Source organism: Mauremys mutica, chromosome 23 (genome assembly GCF_020497125.1).
Source record: "Mauremys mutica isolate MM-2020 ecotype Southern chromosome 23, ASM2049712v1, whole genome shotgun sequence".
NCBI classification, from domain to species: domain Eukaryota; kingdom Metazoa; phylum Chordata; order Testudines; family Geoemydidae; genus Mauremys; species Mauremys mutica.
The window spans coordinates 16,173,995-16,188,541 of record NC_059094.1 but is presented as its reverse complement, the minus strand read 5'-3'; positions in this window follow the sequence as shown (position 1 = coordinate 16,188,541).

Genomic DNA, 14,547 nt, shown 5'->3' with positions numbered 1-14,547 from the left:
CTGCAATCAGGATCAATACATAATTAGCGCTGTAGGGCTGCAAGGAGGGTCTCCGTGCACTCTGAGTGGAGACGATGGAGAATGTGATTATGGATTGCGTCATGAGAGCGCTTGCAATCTCCTGCTCCGAGGCACCGTGAGGTGTGCGGAGCAGTTTCCATGTGCCAGCTGAGTCACATGCACGGTTATTTATTCATGACCTGCTTCCATAAAATACGTGCCCATCGCACGAGCCTCCCGGGGCTCAGTCACAGCATCAAACACTCTGTCGGGCTCCAGAAACATTCATTACAAACCGGTCGCCGGCAGGGAAGCCTCAGCGTAGGGGCAGAGTTGTGGGGCAGCCAATCAAATGGAGAAGAGAAGGCTCCGATATGGCATCCCTCTAGCAGGCATCGCACGATCTGGCCTCACTCTGGCTGCAGAACCTGCCTTTTCCAATGGCTCATGTGCGCAGAGGCTACGGGCCAGCGGACTGGGAGTCAGACCTGGGTTCGAATCATGGCTCTGCTACGTGACCGTGGGCAGGCGACATTGCTTCAGTTTCCCCTCCTGCCCTTTGTCTGTGGCCCTTAGACTGAAAGGTCTAAAGGCCAGGGACTAGGGCTGTGCCATGCCTAGCCCCAGCTGCCACTCAAATAGAAATAATGCAATGGGTGCATTGGTTCTGCTACCCGGATTGGCTCTCTGTGGCCCATCAGCAGGACTCTGCAGTGGCTGGTATTGTCTTCCTTGGGGTGTGGGTGTGTTTAATCTCAGGAAGACTTTCTGCTGCCCGCCTTCCACCCCCACTGCAACATCTCCAGTTGCTGGGCTAAGCCCTTCAGTGACAAAGTTAACAGTGGAACAATCACGCCGAGGATGTCTAAATAGCCAGCAGCCCTCACACAAGGCCAAGCGCCCCCAGTAAAGCAACTGGTCTGTGGCTTCCTTCGCTAGCTTGAAGGGGAGGTAAAGTGGCTGGGCCTTCACCTGTGTCAGCTTGCAAAGAGGAGTGCAGCACCGAATTTGGGGCTTACAGGAGGAGGGTTTGAGTTTGGGGGCATCTCAGCAGGTCTGCTTTTGGAGGGCATCATCTCATCTCTGCCCTCCTCCCACCTCCTTCACTCACTGTCTTCACTCCCTTTCCATTCAGACACGCCCCCCCCTTCAAGCCCATGGTCCTGCAAACTGGGGGCACCCTCTCATGAATGGGGGCTGGGGGTGTTTGGGTCCCTTGGCCATTGGTTTTGTGCCTCCTTAAAACTGCTCCTGAGACTGAGCTTATCCCACAAATGCTCTCCCACTACGCCGAGGGGAGGAAATGTTAAATAGTTCAGCAACTCTCCTCTTCATTGTGTCTAATGCTCTGCAAACTCGACACTAATGACCTGGCTGGTGTGGACGTAGGCACCGCTGCCCTGGACTAGATGGAATCCGAACTGCTTCATAGCCCCTATACTGCTAAAGGAAGTTCTTCTCTAGCACAAGCAGCAGGGGCCTGTGCTTCTGGAGTAGGAGGGCCTGATGTTATCCCTGCAATGGACACGAAGGTTCAGCTGGCTACAGCACACAGTACGCTGTCAACTACCCAGCCCCGGGTAGCTACCGATGTCCCAGGAGAGACGGGAACCAGTTCAACACCCCAGCTGTCCGCCCAGGAGGTGCGGCGTGTTACCCAGCGCTGCAAGAAGAATTATGTTGGCCAAGGACCCTTCGTCACGTGAAAAGGGCCACAAGATCTAACACCCATGTGGAGCCTCTGTTCTTAATCCACGATGCCCCCTTGAGCAAACCGAACAAGTGTTTTCTCTTTTATACACATTCTTATCCCATGCTCATCACTGTGGCATCAGAGCGCCTTCCAGGATCACATTAAGCAATGTGACTGCACATCCCATGTTCTCTCGCGCTCTCCCCAGGGGGAGAAGATAGAAGAATGTGCAGTGGCGTGTCTTGTTTTGGTAGCGGCTGAATCTTATTTTAAAGATTTGTCTCGGTGTATTTCTGGTGGAGAAGGCACAGGCATAGAAACCCCCTCCAAGTGCTGCGGCCTGTCTTGGGAGGAAGACAAGAGATGGCAGCTAACGGGCAGTGAGAGCTCTTAGTCACGACCAACTTCAGCTTTCAGGAAGGTGGGAAGCAGTGGATCCCACTGCTACCCCCAAGCGACCTGGTCCCTAGAGTTGTCAACAGCTCCCACCCAGTCCCTCACATGCTGCGTAGAAGAGAGTTCCCAGCCAGTTCAGTACTTGAACTGTCACTGTGTGGTGAGTCGCAGAGCTAGGAACAAGGGTGCCAGTGGGGGGTGGAGGGGTAGCGGCTGCTTTCCTCCAGCAGGGTGGAGGCCAGCACGGAATCCCCTTGGCATAAATGAGTTCTACAAAAGAAGCTTCTCCTCGGAAATCCAACAGCCCCTGGCTTCGCGCTGCTGAGGGGCTCTGAGCTCTGCAGTGCAGCTCACACCATTCCAGAGGCTGCTGTGTGCGAATCCTATCAATATTTCATGGAGCAGCTTCCTCGAGGGAAGGGATGCTCTCTAGCTTCCTGCCTCTCGGATGCTCCTACCAGCATTGGATTTCTTGCAGAGAACAACATCTAATTTCCCTACCTACCCTGTGACAACCCTCGCCCCCCGTCCCCGTCAAGTTTCTGTCCTGTTATGTACCACCACTCTGCTGTCAAGTGCATCTAACATGAGGGGCAAAAGCTGTAAAGGTCTTGGGCAGAGTCCAGTTTGGGAATATAGGATATAGCATTCCTCTTCGCTTCCCTCCTCAACTCGCGCGGCGTTGCTGTGTGGCGGTTACAGAGCTGTTGTGCTCCTCCCCAGAGGCGGCCGTTGTCCAAATGGCAGGTGTAGGGCTGGACCGTCTACGTCTAGGCATGGCAAGGGCTGCCATCAAACAGAAAGTAGGTGGGCACTGGGACGGGGCACCTCATGGATTTGCCTTAGCTCCCACTCCAGCAGCAGGCATGAAGGTGAGGGAAATAAGTTGGCCCCGGACACCACCTGCACCCCAAGGGTCAAGGTGGGATAGCAGTTCAGTGCCTGATCTTCCCCCTATTTGGGCAGCTTGGAACCTGCACGCAACCACCCTGTGTAGACTTCTGGGCTCAGGATGGAGCCTGAGCTCTGGGACCTTCCCACCTCAAAGGGTCCTAAAGCCCATGCTCCAGCCTAAGCCCGGACGTCTACATTGCAATGAAACAGCCCTGCAGCCCAAGCCCCGCAAGTCCGAGTGGGTTGGCACGGGATTTTCTTTGCTGTGTGGACATGCAGGTCCCAGGAGCTGGAGGGTCAGTGTAGACTTGGATACCATTTATTGCAAGGACCATGGATTCAAAAAGGTGTCCAGTGATTCCTTTGTTCCCTGAAGCATCCCCACAGCCTAGATCCCCTGCTTGCCTGCCTTTGGACTGCTGTTGGGCTCTATCTAAAGAGTCTGTGGGGTGGCCTCGAGGACTTAATTGTTAATTGTTGCTCAACTCTGTGTAGCAGCAGCAGCCGATTTGTTTGTTCTGTAAATGGGAGAGACCAGGAGCCACCGGCCTCACGGAGATGGAAGATGGCACAAAATTCTGAACATTCTTCTATATTAAGGGACACGAGGCTTCCAGTAACTTTTGCTTGAGAAAGTAGATTTCCAAGGGTGGCTTAGAAGATCCCAGAGATTCAGAGAAGCAGCCGGAGGAGATGGCTCTCGTGAAACTTGGAAAAGGTCGAGATTAGAGGTCCAGAGACCTGTTGATTATCCAGTCTATCCATGCAGGGTTGTTCCCTGGTCTATATCTCGTTCCTAGGGAGGCTATTCCACAGCCTAGGAGATAGTGGGTGGAGGCGGGGGAGTCAGATGTTTCCAGCATGATGAATCATTTTATATTCTCTGCCTAACCCCTTAAATCCCTCAGGTGACTGTTACGAGCTCTCTGCGGCTGGAACTCTCACGTTCTGTCTGTACAACACTTAGCACAACAGGGGCTCACATTAATTGAGGGCTCTAGATGCTACTACAATATTACTGTTTTAGTACATCCTGATGTGGATGGCTCCCGGCCTCTTAGAAAGCAGCCTCTCTTTGCTTTACGGTATGGGGAAGACAAACCCCCGTTGTTTCAGAAAAGGAAAACTTACAAATATATCTAGCCCGGGTAGCAGAAAAATCCAGGAAAGCAGAATTGTTTTTCAAACAGAACTTGCAGAGTTTTCTGAGGCTCTGGCTGATGGGAGACAAGCCGTTCATGCTTCATTAGAGCGATGCAGCAGCATCAACAAGACTCGCCTCCCTTTGGGAGTATTGAAGCTGGCTGGGAGAGAATTCCTTCTGGGGTGGTGCTACCCAAACATGCCTAACGCAAACAAATAACTAAGTGTCCCCAAGACCTCATGCCTACTGGGAAGAAAAATCTAGATCTTGTCTTTGGGGGAAGCAGCCATTGGGAAGGAGGCTGCCTTTGCTACATGGAAGCGGGAGTGTGGGGGGATATTTAATGGTCCAGAACTTGGGACCACTCTGCAAGTGGCTCAGAAGTGGTCCTGCAAGAGTTAGATGAGAGGCTGGTAATGGAATTTAAAGCTATTTGCCTCAGGGTTGCCTGTTCCAACTCAGCTCAGGTCACTAGTGACCAGGAAGAGGCATTATCAGCTGATGACTGGTGATGATTCTTGGGCAACCTCTTGCTAGGGAGGCTCACAAGAAGTTGCAGCGGGAACCTGGCAGAGGCCAAGGACAGAGCGGTCTCACAGGTGGTAAAGGGAGGTGTGGGTCCAGGCGATCCTGCTCTCATTGCAGTCAATAAGGAGTTCTGCTGTGGGCTTCAGTTGGAGCTGGGTGGGGTCAGAGGTCTCTTCCATTTGCAACTTGCCCCAGCAAGAGGACAAAGTATCCCGTCACCCGTCCAGCCTGGTCATGTAGGGAGCCTGCGCTGCACTCGCAGCATGGCTAGAACAGGCCATCACCACGGCTGTCACGGCAGCGCTAAATCACTTTACAACAATTAAGCTCGCTGCTTTCCCTGCTCGTTAAGATAGATGGTGTGACACAATATTTTAAGTGCACTGAGTACATGGCGCCACACTACCTGGATTTTAATCAGCCGGAAAATTAGACATGTTCATAACACTCTCAAGGCATCAGGTACAACGTGAGAGTTTCCATGTGGCTGCGCCAAGGCAAATCAGGTGAACAAATAGTAAGGCCTGATTCTGTTACCCTGGTCCGGTACTTGGGGGGTGCTGGGGGCTACAGGGACTTTAAGGCCGCTCTCATGCTTCTTGCCCACCTCCAGTGTAACCTGGAACAGCCCTGAGCCTACTCCATCTAATACGCTGCTTTCCATGAACCCATGTGGACCCTGGGAAGCAGAAGAGCCACAGGACAGGGCATTCCAGGTACCGGATACTCCACCAAGCTCCTCTGCTGGGAGCTGAGCCAGTGTCGAGTTTCCATCAGCTCTGCAGTCTGGAGAGCCCCAGCACAACACCCATTCCTAGGGGACAGATTTCACTTACACTAAGATCCCTCTGCTTTGCCAAAGGGGCCTCAGCTCCCCTGAGCATCTGGGCTGACTGGGCAGAATTGCTCCCTTCAACAGAGCCAAGGATTCTTTGAATCCTAGTTTTCTCAGCTCAAAACAAAGCAGCCCTCCGGGGGGCGAGGCCGATGCTCTGTCTCTGAAGCTGAAGAGAGACATCGACTCCCCCTGGCGAGAGGGGATCTGCAGGCCAGGCTTGTTCGTGTTCTTGCACAGCACTAATTAAATAAAACCACCACAGGCCCATGGAATATTCCCCATGCATCAAATGATGCAGTTCAGCTCAGGGCTAATTGTTTTGTTCGGCCTTGAAGGACCACTTTAAATTCCTCCTCATCGGATATGGGGAGCAGAGAGCACTCTGGGAGGTTCCGCCCAGCCGTCCCGTTAACATCCTAACGGGAGCGAGGCTGATACAGCAAGACTCTGCCAACGTTCAGACAAGAACCAAGGGTCTCTGCGGCGGCGCTGTTTGCTTCTCGCCACCGTTTGCGCCGACAAACTTTCATTCAGGAAGCATTGTCTTTGCAGCACCCGTGGCGCAGCGTTACTCATTCTTGTGCACATCTGCACCAATGCAAGCACCCCTGCAGCCATCTTGAAAGTTCTTGTCCAGGAGGAGTCCACCAATCAGGGTGGAAAAACAATGCATGTGACTAAAGCGACCAATTACCGCGCAGCCCCAGCGACCCTGTTTGCATAAGTCATTTGTCAAAGAGCACTGAACAAACAAGTACATGGGAAGCGAAGTATTGACATGGCATTTGTGCACATAAGGAGGAATGACATTTGCCGGATAAGCTGTTTGCTAGTGCCCAGCTCTAACTGCAACAAAGCTGCTGCCCCTCAGGGCTCCACCATCGCACAGAAGTGATGCTCCCAGAGAGGAACTAATGCCTCAGCAGTACATGTTACATCACACTGGGGTGGAGGAGTAGGGTACCAGGGCCCCACCCACTCCAATCCCCATTGCTGGGGGGAGCCCTGCTGCCGGCGGGCAAGGCCTGGCCCAGGACTGGGAGTGCTGCCAGTGGTGTCGTGCCATGGTGGGGATGCTGGCGCTACCTGAGGGGCTCAAGCTGCTGGACAGGAAGTGGCATGGTGCGTGGGTACAGGACAGCCCCGATTCTGCCCAGCCATGGCCACTGGCCCCGAGCAGGCTGTGCCCCCCAGGCTGCCTGAACCAGATGCCGCAGGTCAGCGCCACTGGTGAGTAGAGCCCTGCACGGTTGTGTCTGCATCTGATCCACTATCCATGGATATGAAGCGGATATCCGCAGATTTGCAGAGCTCTATCTATATGTAGGCATGAGACAAGCAAGCTGGTGTGGCTGTTTAGTGGGGAGGAGAGAACCCGCACTGGGGAGTCCTAGATCCCCCCACAGGGGGGCACCATTTTCCATTTGAATGTGGAAATGTGTCCAGCCCATCTACATGGAAGCTTCCTGCACAAGCATCTTATGTGATCTCAAGACAAAGGCCAAAGCTTCCCACAGCTCTGGATCAAAGCCACGGCGGGAGAGGAGGGCGTGTCGCCCTTCCAATTCGCTCCTGGGGTGGCTGCACTCCCCCTGCTGCTAGTTTATATTCCCGGCATTCCAGGCAATGGTGTGTCTGCTGCTGCCAATTAGTCTTGCCCACATTTCCCCTAAGGGATTGCCGCTGTCTTATTAAACCTAATTGGAAGATGGCTGGAAGCAGCAGCTGCAGGGCTTCTGGCTGCCTTTGGGCAGGATTTTAACCCTTTGCTTGTTGCCAGTCACTTATGAAGGGTTCTTTTATCTGGAGAGAGACACACAGGACAGATCCGGGAGTCTATTTGGAAAGCCAGAGCCCAGGTTTCTCACAGGGAGGAAAAAGGATACTCCAGAGCCCACCACATCAGAACTTACTTACAAACAGCCTCCCCTAAAATTCAGCCCCATACAGCCCAACCCTGTGCATCACCGACCTCAACTCCTCCAGGCTCCAGTGGCAGGTGCTCAGCACTTGGCAGGGAGCACTCACGCCTTGGCAGGATCGGGCCACCATAGGAGACTGCCCTCCCCTGAGGATGCAGCTCTGCTTCCCGCACACCTCATCTGGTGGGAGCTGACGCCGCTCCCTTTCAGCTAGTTTAATGGGTAATAGGAACAGAGACATTTTCAATAAGCCTCTTCGAGCATGGGGAACGTAAACCCAACCGCATGCAGCTAGCGCATGAAAGCCGGGAAGGGACATAGACACGTCCAGTCTCTGGGCAAGGTGAGCAACCACAAAATGACAGAGAGTAAGTTAGAGGGTGTAACGTGATCCCGTACGTGCCTGCCTCTAGTCACACCCCTGTGCAGTCAGTCACAGATCAGGGCACGGGAGGTAAAGCTACTTCTTGAACTGGGAGCTTCATGCATGATCCCTTTCGGCCAGGGAAGGGGACTTAGTGAAGTTGGGTGGAGCTGCACGATGGGGCAGAATCCCAGTTGGAAGAACTCCCTACACAACTGGGACTAGAAGAGGGAGGTTGTGGGATGGTTTGTGGGTTGGTTTGTGTGTGTGTGTTGTTGGGTTTTTTGTTTGTTTGTTATTGAAGCTTCTTGCAGGATATGGATGCTGGAGAGCCCTCCAGTGGACTGGTGCTTCTGCACCAGCCATAGCGCTGCCTGGATTTCGTTTCCTTTCTGTAACGGCTACCAACTGGCAGGGGATCACTGGGCTGGGAACGGGGACAGTGGGCAGGACACACCCACTCTGCCCAATGCCGACAACTCGAACCCTCTCAGGGAAGCCCAGAGGTCACTAGGTGTAGCCAAAAACCCTCGACCCCAACAGCCTCACCTGGGCAGAGCCCAGACTCCTCGGGCGTTGCTTTACTGGTCCTTTTCCCACCCAGGAGTTTCAAGGCGGCCGGACTGAGCTGCCTCACGCATTGGAAAGAGAAGCCACCAGGGAGGCCATGTCCACCGACCGGTCGCCTGTGTCTATCTCACGCACCACCCCAAGAAGTCAGCTCCAGCAAAGGCCCTTTAAGAATGGCAACACACACACGTGTCCCTGGCCTAATGCTTCCTAGGCTGTCCTTATGCCCCACAGAAATGCGCCTCCCCAGGGGTCGGAGCTGCCAGTGGTGGTGCCCAGAGGCAGCCTATGGGAGAGGTGCCGCTCAAGCTCTCTCCAGCCTTAGCAGGTGCCACCCACTTCCATCACCTTCCCCAGAGGAGGGACCACTCAGCCCTGGGAATGCCGGACCCAGGGTGGCCGGTGACCACTAACCCCTGCCTTGCCGGGCGGGGGGGGGAGCCATGCTGGGAGTTTGGGCTTTCCATTGTCATGGGCCCTTTGCCAGCACCCCCCATTTTGCGGGAAAGGGGAAATCGAGGCACAGCCGCGAAGGGGCTCCCCCAAGGAGTGCGGGGGGAGGGGAAAGGGGGCACAGTAGGGAATAGAGCCCAGGGGTCTTCCCCCCCCCCGCCCTAATCTAATCACTGACCGGGCCCCCAGAAGCGGGTGGGGCCGGGCTGGTCTCCCCCTTGGCCGGGCAGCGCTCGCCACTCACCTGCTGCCAGAGGCTGCTCGGAGCCGCCCCACGCGGCTGGACGGACCCCGGACGGGAGGGCGCTGCAGGGCTCCCCTCGCTAGCGGGACGGCGGGCCCGGCACCCGCTGCTGGCCGGGGCGGGAGCCCATCTGCGCGGCGGCGGGGAAGCGAGGTGCCGCGGCCGGAGGGAGAGCGGGGACCCCTGCCCGTGCCACGCCCGGCGCTTCTCTGCCCGAGGCCGGAGCTCCCTTCCAGCGCCCCGGGGCAGGGGCAGGCTGGAGCGGGGCGCGTTTAACGCCCGCAGCCTCCCTCCCACACGTGGCTGCCTCCAGCCAAATTCCCAAGGGGAAGAAAACTGCCAGGCGCAGCAGGTCCCTTCCCCCCTCTTCCTAGAGAGCAGCTCTCGGCGCCAGCCCGCGGACAGGGTGACTAGGGGTTAATGACCCCCCCGCCCTGCAAATCCCTGCACTCTGGGCAGGCAGCTGCCCTCCCCTCCCCTCCCTGCCGCCTAGAAGGCAGGGTGTGAGGACACACTGCGAAACCCTCCCGTTTTGCAACCAGTGGCAGTTTCTGCTGCACAACGTAACCATCTGGGCTCCTGCTCAGGACCAGCTGCCGCCTGCTCCATGGGGTTGCGAATCAGGAGCAGGGCCGGCTTTAGGAAGGGCGGGGCCCAATTCGAACATTTTCGGCGGGGCCCTGGGGGGGGTGACTAAAAAAAAGTGTAAAAAAAAAAAGCCTCTAATTTCTTCCATGTACTATTTGCTTTCCATAGCTATATAAAGAATAAAATTATATATTATGTACATTGCATCGTATATGCTGTTGCTTGGTTATTAATGACGGCCGTTTCACATGGGCGGGTCCCCACCACTCCCTGGGGGTGTGCACATATGTGAGTCCCAGCTGCTCCCTGCCCCACTCATTGAAGCAGGTGTGCAGGGTTACTGCCCTGGGAACTGCAGGGCAGCACTGGACATGGGGCTGGTTGGAGGCAGGGCAGGGGCTGACTGGAGGGAGGGTCTGGCTGCAGGCAGGGCAAGGGGTGCAGGGCTGGCTGGAGACGGGAGTGTGGGGCGGGCTGGCTTCAGGCAGGGCCACAGCGGGGTGCTGCAGGGGTTGGCAGGGCTGGAGACAGAGGAGTGCGGGACTGGCTGGCTTCAGGCAGGGGGGTGCAGCAGGGGTTGGCTGGAGACAGGGCAGGGGGGTGCGGGGCTGGGTGCGGGCAGGGCGTGCAGTGCAGGCAGAGGTGTGTGTGGGGCTGGCTGGCTTTGGGCAGGGCTGCAGGGGTGTGTGGCAGGGGTTGGCTGGAGACAGGACAGGGGGTTTGGCAGGGGTTGGCTGTGGGCACAGGGTGCAGAGCTGGCTGCAGGCAGGGGGGGCAGCAGAGGCCCTTTAAATAGCCCCCAGAGCCCTGGGGTAGCAGGGCTGCAGGGTAGGGCTTGCCGTGCTCCGGTCGGAGCTCCAGCCGGGGCCGCGGGGCTTGCCGTGCTCCAGCCAGAGCTCCAGCCAGCGCTTTGGTCAGGGGAGCGGGGCCACGGAAGACCCCAGAGCAGACCGCAGCCGGGGTAAGTAAAAAAGGCACCTAAGGTGTGAGGCCCTCTTAGGCACGGGGCCTAATTCCCAGGAATCAGGCAAATCAGCCTAAAGCCGGCCCTGGTTACAACTGCAAGATTCATCTCATGCACAGTGTATTAGTAACACGTTACGGCCACTTAAAGAATTCCCAAAATGTGGAGAGTAGTTTACCTGCTACACACAGGCAGTAGCAAAACCACAGGCACACTCCAGTACAAGAGAATGCTATAGCCTAGTGGTCAGAGCCACAGACTGACAGCCAATAAATCCTACCTTCTGGATTAGAACAACTCAGACACACTAAGGAGATTTCTCCCTTGGCACACCCCAAGTAGCAGTGGAGGTGTACTAGGGAAACCATCAAAACACACCCCCAGGCCAAATTCAGATGAACTCTGGAAATAAAACTTAAGCACAGGCAATTAGCCTTGGATGGAGGTTATCACAGACAAGGAAAGAAGGAGCTAAAGGACAGCAGTGCTAAACTTCAATCTACTCCTAAAATAAACTTGAATCCTGTCCTCTGTACACAATCCTGCCACCACGTGGACAATGCATGAAAAAGTCCAGGCCAAAAAGAGGGACTGGAAGATAAAGCTGGTAAAAAAAAAAAAAAGTCAAATTGTGAAAATTTTCAACAAAACAAGACAAATGTTTCACAAACTTTTTTTTGCAAAAATTTCATCCCATTCCCCCAACTCTGCCCCAGCTCTACTAGCAGGTTATTGAAAACTAATATTTGTAGAATCCAGTGAGGCAATCCTACTACAGCCACATCAGTTGGAATACACAATATGAATATGCTTAACACAGTGACTGGGTCCTAATCAGTAGACTACACCCAGGACTCAGTCTTCAGCCAACTCCAGTTGCAACATCTGTAACTGAGATGGTTTTTTGAATTCTCTTTTTCATAGAATGTTCCAGACCTTAAAGGTGCACAATCACCATGGTTCTCAAAAGGCCATATGCCACACAAATAATCAACTCCCCCCACTTGTGTAAGACATTGAAACTTCTGTTGCCTTCAGTAGGAGTTATAATTGCTCACTTCAGATTTGAATTTGATCCCTACAGAACAGGTATAAGTTACACAAGTTTTGCACATCCACCAAATACCAACTCCGTTCCGGTAGCACTGCTTTGCTAAACCTATGTACAGCTGTTTTCTGGCAATGTGACAGCTCAATCTTTCAAGCTCCCTACACCCACTGCCTTCAAATCACACCCTGACCGTACCATGTGTGTGGGGAAGGCCTCGTGATTGTGGGGAAGCTGATTTCTGCAGAACATGAGTAAAGTATGCCACCCAAAGCGTGTTCACTCCCAGAAATACAATGTTAGTATTATACTGGGTTTGCCAAGAAAAGCTTTTAGCTAATATTCAGGTATAAAAATTTCAAAAGCATGTACGTGAGGCTTAAGCTCAATTTTTAAAAGTAACGTAGTGCAGATTTACAAATGTGCCTGAAGATGCTGCTAGGCATCAAGTGGGATTTTCAAAAGCACCTACGCAGGTTAGGTGTCTCCCACTAAGTCACAGAGGCCCATCCTTTGGCATTAGACCATTTGCTAGAGGTGCTGAGACAATGATTTCTCAGATCTCTTCACATTGGCCGCCCCCCCCCCCGCTGGCCGCTGTCTGCATTTTCCCCTCCTGGGGTGGGAAAGTCTGTCTTTACCAGCAGCCCTAGGCAGTCTTCCCATTCACTGCTTCATCATGCCACTCTCTCAGTGACTGGCAGGGAAACCTGGGTCCACCCTCCTCCAGGTTCCAGCTTAGGGACCCACTAGTCAACAGTCAAGGTCCGGTCTCTTCTAGAACCTTACTGCCTTTTCCTGAGCCCTAGTTTCTCCTGACTCCAGGTTTGCTAGCCCAACCAGACCTCCCTTCTCCAAGGCTGTAACTACAGAGTTTCCTACCAGTCCCTTTTGCTTCCAATCTCGTGTCTTTATAGTCCCAGTCCAGCTTGTTCCTCCTCAGGTGGGCTCCCTCATTCAGCCAGGGGATTACTTGGCCACCTGATTCTCCTCAGCTGTGGCTTGTTGGGTTAATTAGCCCCCTTCTCAGTCTGCATCAACCCTTTCCAGGCAACAGTGGGGTAAACACCCCATCACAGGAAGGAATGAGAGAGCGAGAGAGAGAGAGTGAGTGTGTAGGGGTGGCCCGTTCATATAGGTGAACTAGGCGGTCACCTAGGACAGCCCTGTCGATCAGCGTCATGAAAACTGTTTCACAAAGCTAGAGGCTTTATAAAATGTCAAAAACTGTTGGGCTGTCCAGTCCATAAATACTTTTTAGAAAATAACAGATCTTCCAACTAGGTCTAAATAATTATCTTCTATATTTCCCCTACTCCTACTGTTCATCTAACAATTATGGCACCACAACAAAATAGAAGGTGTGAGGAGAACTTAACATAGGGAAATAGATTCAATTGGTGTAATGACCCAACCATTCCCAGTCTCTGTTTAAACCTAAGTTAATTGTATCTAATTTGCATATTAATTTGAGTTCAGCAGTCTCTCTTTGGAGTCTGTTTTTGAAGTTTTTTGTTGCAAAATTGCCACCTTCAAGTCTGTCACTGCCGCCACCACCACGCAGCACAGAGACTGGGCCAGGCTGGGCTCTGCAGCTGCGCTGCCCCAGAAGCTCACAGCCCAGATGCCCAGAGCTTTGCGCTGGCGGCAGAGCGAGTGAGTTGAGGCTGCGGGGAAGGGGCTGGGGCTAGCCTCCCAGGCCAGGAGCTCGGGGGCTGGGCAAGACAGTCCCACAGGCCATAGTTTGCCCACCCCTGAGTTAGCATATAAAGCGTAGACACTTTACTTTGACAGAATGGGCAAGAAAAATATTGGCCCAGCCAAAGCATAGAAGCAATTTGATGTAACCTCTCTTCAAGCAGGCCATTTTAACGCTTCACTTTTACATACTATCTTCAGGGGCTTTATGTAAACTCCCCATCAGTAATGATTAACCTGGGAAAAGCGTAGGATAGAAAAAGCAGATGTAGATCATTCAAATAGACTGTTGCCAAGTCTGCTGGCATCTACAGGAAACCAAGAAAGTCAGCAACTCCAGTGCCGGCGCCGACTCTGATCATAAAAAAAAATCCCATTTTTAGACTCGCTCATGAGATTTTGGCTACCTAATAATTGGACCTGGAAGAAGCACACCTACTGATTTTTGGATCTGTTTTCTATTCTTAAACGTGGAGCAAATTCATATCCCACCTGTCAAAAAACACAGAAAGCGAGATACATATTATTCATGCTGGTGATGATCAAATGCACAGATAAATGCAGCATGTATGCAGCTGACATTTGGAAAATAATACAATGCGAAACTGTCTTCTGTGTTGACATTTTATGACTTTCATAAAAACCCGTAAATATGCAAATCAGAATGCATCAATGCATCAATTCTCCGCATGCATAAATCTGTGTGGTATAAATCTGCTCCTTGAACATCTGTCAGATACTTCTTTGTATAATGTATGAGAACATGTAAGTGCACTGATATGACACACAGGATCATAACACAGACTGACATACAAGCAGAAGGACATAAATAGACAAGACATAGGTGCTCTAGTTGTTATCTCATACTGAGTAATACCTCTCTCTTCTAACACTGATTTCAATGGGACTTGCTTGTGGGGTATTGTATAGTCAACATAAGGGTGGCATAATCTGGCCCAACATGAGAACAATAGGCCAGATCCTCAGCTCATGGAATGCAGCATGGCACCATTGGCTGACCCAATATCATTAAAAGAAAGAGGGAGATCATCTCTCAGAGCTCATCCAGAGCTCTGTGATAATAATAGAGAGCCCCTGAGGAAGCCAGCCCTGATTACAGAATGGGCCCCACCTGAGAGAAATTAGGTGATTTCAGGTTAACTACTGAGTGGGCCCAGCTGAGGAAGGGCTGGAGGAAACAGA